Raw genomic sequence first — 8147 nt, 5'->3', positions numbered from 1 at the left:
TCCCCAGCTGTTGTACCATTTTACGTTCCCACCAGCAATACACGAGGGTTCCAGTTTCTCCGTATCCTCACCAACACTTGTTATTTTCTATTTTTTATGGTAATAGCCATCCTAGTGGGCATGAAGTGGTATCTCATTTTAGTTTTGTTTTGCATTTTCCCTGATGACTCATGATGCTGAGCATCTTTTCATGTGCTTAATGGCCATTTGTGTATCTACTTTGGAGAAACGTCGAATCAAGTCTTTTGCACATTTTTTTAAATTGTACTTTAGATGAAGGTTTACAGAACAAACTAGTTTCTCATTGAACAGTTAGTATACACGTTGTTTTATGACATTGGTTAACAACCCCACGACGTGTCAACTCTCTCCCTTCTCGACCTTAGGTTCCCTATTACCAGCTTTCCTGTCCCCTCCTGCCCTCTAGTCCTTGTCCTTGGGCTATTGTGCCCCTTTAGTCTTGTTTTGTTTTATGGGCTTGTCCAATCTTTGGCTAAAGGGCGAACCTCAGGAGTGACTTCGTTATTGAGCTGAAAGGGTGTTCGACAGCCATATTCTTGGGTTTCTCCAGTCTTTGTCAGGCCAGCAAATCTGGTCTTTTTTTGTGAGTTCGAATTTATTGTACATTTTTCCCCAGCTCTGTCTGGGACCCTCTATTGTGATCCCTGTCAGAGCAGTCAGTGGTGGTAGCCAGGCACCATCTAGTTGTACTGGACTCAGTCTGGTGGAGGCCATGGTAGATGTGGTCCATTAGTCCTTTGGACTAATCTTTCCCTTGTATCTTTAGTTTTCTTCATTCTCCTATTGCTCCCGATGGGATGAGACCGGTGGAATATCTTAGATGGCCACTCACAGGCTTTTAAGACTCCAAGCCCTACTCACCAAAGTAGAATGTAGAACATTTTCTTTATAAACTATGTTACGCCAATTGAGCTAGATGTAATCTGAGACCATGATCCCCACAGCCCTCCTCAATTCAGCCCCTCAGGGAGTTTAGATGTGTCTAGTGAGTTTCCATAACTTTGCCTTATACAAGTTGTGCTGGTTTCCCCAGTAGTATGTACTGTCTTACTCTTCAGCAAAGTTACCACTTGTCTATTGTCTATTTAGTGTTTTACCATCTCCACTTCTCCCTCCCTCATAATCATCAAAGATTGTTTCCTTTTGTGTGCAAACCTTTTCAGGAGTTTTTACAGTAGCGTCACGTACAATATTTCTCCTTTTGTGATGGTTTATTTCACTCAGCATAATGTCCTCCAGATTCATCCATGTTATGAGATCCTTCGCAGATTCATCATGTTCTTTACCATTGTGTAGTACTCCGTTGTGTGTATGTACCATGGTTTGTTTATCCGTTCATCTGTTGATGGGCATCTAGGTTGTTTCCATCTTTTTGCTATTGTGAACAATGCTGCAGTGAACATGGGTGTCTACTCCTGTGACGACTCTTATTTCTCTAGGATATATTCCTAGGAGTGAGATTGCTGGATCATGTGATATTTCTATTTCTAGCTTTCTAAGGGAGCACCATATCATTTTCCAAAATGGTTGTGTTATTTTGCATTCCCACCAGAAACAGTGAATAAGAGTTTCGATCTCCCTACAGTCTCTCAAACATTTGTTATTTCCTGTTTTTTTGATTTGCCTTTGCACATTTTTTAATTGGGTTGTTAGTCTTGTTGTTGAGTTGTAAGAGTTCTTTATACACTCTGGATATTAAACCCTTATCTGATATATGATTCCCAAATATTTTCTCCCCTTCCATAGATTGTCTATTTTGCTAACCATTTTTTTTATTGTGGTAAATATATAAGTAACTAAACATTTGCCATTCCAACAATCCTCACACGTATAGTTCAGTACATTAAATGCGTTCATCATTTTATTCAACCATGGCCATTAACCATTCCCAAATTTTTCCAACACCCTTAACAGAAAATAGATTGTCTTTTTTACTTTCTGGATAATATTCTTTAATGCTCAAAAGTTTTTAATTTTGATGAAGTCTAGTTTATTTTTTTCTCTTGTTGCTCATGCTTTTGGTGTCATATCTAAGAATCTATCACCTAAAAGAAGGTTCTGAAGATTTATCCCTATGTTTTTTTCTAAGAGTTTTATGGTTTTAGCTTTTACAATTAAGTCAGTGATCCATTTTGAATTAATTTTTGTATATGGCATGAGGTGTGGGTCAAACTTCATTCTTTCATATGTGGAAATCCAGTTGTCCCAGCACCATTTATTGAAGAGACTATTCTTTCCCCACTAAATGTATTTGGCACCCTGATCAAAACTCAATTGGCAACAGATACATGGTTTATTTCTGGATTCTCAATGCTATTTCATTGATCTATATGTCAACCTTTATACCAGTGCCACACTGCTTTGTTACTGTTGCTTTGCAATATGCTTTGAAATCAGTATGTGTAAGTCCTCCAACTTTGTTCTTTTTCAAGATTGTATTTGGCTACTCGGGGCCCCTTGCAATTCCATATAAATTTGAGGATTGACATTTCCATATCTGCAAAAAACGCTGTTGGAATTGTAATAGGAATTGAAATGTATCTATAAATCACTTTGAGTAGAACTGACATCTTAACAAAATATTAAGTCTTACAATCCATGAACACAGGATGTCTTTCCATTTATTTAGATCTCCTTTAATTTCGTTTAGCAGTGTTTTATAGTTCTCAGTGTGAAGGTTTTTCATCTCCTTGGTTAAATTTATTCTTAGGTAGTTGTTCTTTTAGATGCTATTGTAAAAGAAACGGTTTTTAAATTTCTTTTTTAGATTATTCATTGTCGGTGTATAGAAACACAACCGATTTCAGTGTGTAGATCTTGTATGCTGCAACTTTGCTGAATTCGTTTATTACCTGTAATAGCTTTCTTGTGGAATCTTTGGAATTTTCTGTAGATAGTGTCATGGATTGAATCGTGTCCCCCCAAAATATCTGTCAATTCCCAGTATTGTGTGACATCCACCATTTTGTCATCTGATATGATTTTCCTACATGTTGTAAATCCTATCTCTATGATGTTGATAAGACGGGATTCTTGGAAGTTATGTTAATGAGGCAGGACTCAATCTACAAGATTGGAATGCGTCTTAAACCAATCTCTTTTGAGATACAAGGGACAGAGTTGAGCAGAGAGACAGGGGAACCTCATACCACCAAGAAGCAAGAGCCAGGAGAATAGTGCATCCTTTGGACCTGGGGTCCCTGAGCTGAGAACTTCTTCAACCAGGGAAAGATTGATGACAAGGACCTTCCTCCAGAGCTGACAGAGAGAGAGGGTCTTCCCCTGTAGCTGGCACCCTGGATTCGGGCTGCTAGCCTCCCAGACTGTGAGGCAATGGATTTCTCTTTGTTGGAGCCATTCGCTTGTGGTGATGTCTTTGTAGCAGCACTAGATAACTAAGACAGTTAGGATCATATTATTTGCAAACAGAGATAGTTTTACTTCTTTTTTTTTTTTTCTTTTGCCTAATTGCTCTGGCTAGGACTTCCCATATGTCATGGATTGAATTGTGTCCCCCCAAAATATCTGTAAACTTGGCTAGGTCATGATTCCCAGAATTGTATGATTGTCTACCATTTTATCATCTGATGTGATTTCCCCATGTGTTGTAAATCCTATCACTATGATGTAATAAGATGGATTAGCAGCAGTTATATTGATGAGATCTACGAGGTTAAATAGTGTCTTAAACAAATCTTTTTGAGATATAAAAGACAGAAGCAAACAGAGAGACATGGAGACCTCATACCACCAAGAAAGCAGTGCCAGAAGTAGAGTGTGTCCTTTGGACCTGAGGTTCCTGTGCTGAGATGCTCCCAGACCAAGGGAAGACTGATGACAAGGACCTTACTCCGGAGCCAACAATGAGAGAAAGCCTTCCCCTGGAGCTGGCACCCTGAACTCAGACTTCTAGCCTACTAGACTGTGAGAGAATAAACTTCTCTTTGTTAAAGCCATCCACTTGTGGTATTTCTGTTTTAGCAGCACTAGATGACTAAGACACCATACAATGTTGAATAGCAGTGGTCAGAGCAGGCATCCTTGTCTTGTTCCTGATCTCAAATGAAAAGCTTTCAGTCTTTCACCACCGAGTATGATGACAGTTTTTCATAAATGCCCTAACATTTGCTTTTTATTATGGAGAATTTAGAACATATGAAAAAGTAGACAGAACAGTACAATGAAGCCCTATGAATCCATAACCCAGCCCCAACAACCATCAACTTATGGCCAGTTCTGCTCCATCCATAGCCATATCCAATCCTCCTTCCTATATTGCTTTGAAGCAATCCTGGACATCATACGCTTTCCCCCATAGTATTTTGGTGCATATCTAAAAGATAAGAACTCTCTAAAATACATGTATATACACCGAAACCTACTGTGTCAAGTCAATTCTGGCTCACTGAAACCCTATAAGACAAAGTAGAACTACCCTATAGGGTTTCCAAGGCTGGAATCTTTACGGAAGCAGACTGCCACATCTTTCTCCCGTGGAGTGGCAGGTGGGCTCAAACTGCCGACCCTTCAGTTAGCAGCTGCCTCAGTTATCTAGTGCTGCTATAACAGAAATACCACAAGTGGATGGCTTTATCAAAGAGAAATTTATTTGCTCACAGCCTAGTAGGCTAGAAGCCCAAATTCAGGGCATTAGCTCCAGGGGAAGGCTCTCTCTGTCGGTTCTGAAGGAAGGTCCTGGTCATCAATCTTCGTCTGGACTAGGAGCTTCTCCATGCAGGGACCCCAGGTCCAAATGACACACTCTGCTTCTGGCACTGCTTTCTTGGTGGTATGAGGTCCCCCACTCTCTGCTTGCTTCCTTTTCCTTTTATCTCTTATAAGATAAAAGGCGATATAGGCCACACCCCAGGGAAACTCCCTTTACACTAGATCAGGAATGTGACCTTAGTAAGGGTGTTACAATCCCATCCCGATCCTCTTTAACATAAAATTACAATCACAAAATGGAGGACAACCATGCAATACTGGGAATCATGGCCCAGCCGAATTGAAATACACATTTTTGGGGGGACATAATTCAATCCATGACAGCAGCTGAGCACTTAACCACCACACCACCAGGGCTCCTTATAAATATATTTTGAAAAAACATTGCTATTCAGTCAATTTCAACTCATAGCGACCCTACAGGACAGAGTAGAACTGCCCCATTACAGCCATAGGTTTTCTTGGCTGTAATCTGAACAGAGCAGATCCCCAGAACTTTTCTTTCACCGTAACACTGGTTGGATTAGAACCACCAACCTTTAGGTTAGCAGATGTGTATATACATACATCTATATGGAATCGACTTGAAGGCACTAGGTAAGGTTTTATATGTATATATGAGGCCCTGGTGGCACAGTGGTTAAGAGCTCAGCTGCTAACCAAAAGGTCAACAGTTTGAACCCAACAACTGCTCCTTCGAAACCCTATGGGGCAGTTCTACTCTGTAACATCGAGGTTGCCTGAGTCGGAATCAATGTGATGGTAACTAACAACAATGTATATATATATATATATAAATGTATATGTGTATGTGTAAAAAGTATTACCATTATCATACCCAAAAAGATATTTAACAATAATTCCTCAATATGATTAAATATCCAGTCAGTGTTCAAAGTGCCAATTCCTTATAAATCTCAACATTTTTAAAAGACCAGGATCCAGATAAGGCCCACACATTACAATGGCTGTCTTTGAAATGTTTTTCATCCCTAGGTTCCCTCCTTCAGTTTCTTTTCGCATAAAATACATTTGCTGAGGACACGGGGTTGCTGGCCCTGTAGGTCCTGTGGTTGGAGTTTCTCAATTGCAGCACTGTCACCTGCATTTCCTGTCAGTTGGGGTTAGATCTAGAGGCTTGATCAAATTCATCCTTAAATGCCTCTTCTTGCTGGATGTCCCTCCAGGTCTGGATGCTCCCTCCTGGGTGCTCCCGTGGCATTCCCCTTCCCTTCCTCCCTTCCACTGCATTGCCAGCTTCCTCCTCTGCCTCCCCCAGACGTACACCCTCTCGTGAGGGCAGGCACTCGGCACAGGTGCTTCCTGGCAGGTCTCAGGTGGGGCACACGGAGGGACGTCAGAGGCATGTGGAATGAGGACATGTCATACCCTGAGCCTCAGATGATTATCTGACCCCACAGCTGCCAGTGCCTGGGGGAGGGTCTAAGCCTGAACAACCGGACCTGTCCCTCACATGGGGTAGTAGGACCCTCAAGAAGCCATCCAATGCTCCAACCTGAACACAGCACAGGTGCCCTTCGAGCTGCAGCTGCCCAGGAAGAAGGGATCACAATGCCCACACCCTGGAACAATCATCTCTTGCCTTCTAGGGTCCTGCCTCCCTGATCGCAGCCCCTCACCAGTCCTATCAGCCTTTCTGCCTGATTGGCTTCTCTCCACGCCTTCCCATCTCCTCATTTACATGCCCCTCCCTCCAGTTCAGAATTTATCCCAGAGGTCCCACTGACAACTCTTTTCTGCCCCCAACCCAGCCAGAGTACGTCCAATGCCTTCAAGACACCACCAGATGGATGTCTCACCTTCACTTCCTACTCAACACAGTCTTTAAAACGTGCACCATTACCCAACAGAAGGAATCCCAGACTCCTGAGTGTGGCCACCAATACCCTCATGGTCTGGCCCTGACCAACTTTCTTAGTCATTGCTTCTCTACACAAACCCAGATCTGGGTTCACATCCAGGCCCTGCCATGTATTGGCTGTGTGGCCATGAGTGGTGGCTCTGTGCTGTGTCAGCTGAGCTAAGCTGACCCACAGGTCCCAGAGTTCCTCTCCCTGAATGATCTGGGCTACAATTGGCCATGGTGGCTGGTGTTTCACACCAGTGCTGTTGCAGTTCATTCCTGTTGAGGCAGGTCTGCAGGATCCCAGAGGCTCTCCTTCTACAGCTTGCCCCACCCCTGGGGCAGGTTCGTGTTCAGCTCCATGATGAAAGGCGCCAGCTTCTCCCGAAGGTCACCAGCCTCATCCAAGTCAGGGGCTTTTGAAGGCAGCTTCCCATTCATCCTTGAGGGTCCCAGCTCATCCTCACTGGTTCAGCTCAGTCTTGCTCCCCCAACATCACATCCATCCTTCCTTCCCAGCTGCCCCACACCTAGGCGCCTTAACAATTTAAGCAGTTCCCCCAAATGTATAAGGTCAAATCCCCTATTCCATATCGCTATTGACTGTTCTGCTTCTCTGATCAAATCTGACCTATATGTCTTGGGCCAGTACATGAACTTCACTTTCCTCATCTGTGAAATGGACTTAATTATAGTGCCAACCTCCTATGGTGGCTGTGAGATTAAATGGGATAATAATATGCGTAAGGACTTAAAGTGTTCCCTCCCTTCCCTCTTCCCCATCCCTCCCCCAGCCTCAGCCATGCATAGCCCCTGAGGAGATTCTAATGGCCTAAGGCAAAGAGGCCTGTGAACAAACAGCTCCAGGGAAGATTTGGGCAGCTGGCTGAAACGTGTTTCTGTGGCTGGTGCAGCCCTTGCTACCCCCTCATTCTCCTTCCCCCATCTGCCCAGCCCTCCCTCACCTTCAGGAGCTCTGATGGGGAGTGGGGGCACTGTCTGACTGGTCACATGGTAGGCAGTGGCCACAACAGTAGGAGGGGTGGGTGCAAAGCTACCAGCCTCTGACTTGGAGGGAGGAAGCTGAAAAAGACTAGCCTCCCTAGAAACTGGTCTCACCTGTCCTCTCCCCCAAGCAGCCAGAATTTTTCCTGCTGTCCCTCTGCTGGAAGTTCCACCATTTGATGAGGCTTTCTTCTGGGAGGGCTTCGAGGTGCTGGCCTGCCCCACTTCAGCCGGCATGGGTGCCATGCCTCAGGGGAGCGTTCTCTCTTTCTCAGACACATTTTTACCTGTTCCAGGAAGCTTTCCATATTTTGCTATACGCCCTGACCCTTTGTGGTCTGGATGCTCCTAATGTGATTATTAAGAGCTGGTTTAGCTCTGTGAGGAAGACGGAAAACAAAATCAAGCTTCCTCATCACCTGCAAGCCAAGGGCTGACTGCCTGCCCAGGTGGAGATGGGCGCTGGGGTGCCACAAAGATGGCTGAAAGACAAGAGAGAAAATGTGTGTCAGTTGTGACGTGGGTGGCA

This window comes from Elephas maximus, chromosome 1 (genome assembly GCF_024166365.1).
Source record: "Elephas maximus indicus isolate mEleMax1 chromosome 1, mEleMax1 primary haplotype, whole genome shotgun sequence".
In the NCBI taxonomy this organism is placed as follows: Eukaryota; Metazoa; Chordata; class Mammalia; order Proboscidea; family Elephantidae; genus Elephas; species Elephas maximus.
Note: the sequence above shows the minus strand (reverse complement) of the source record.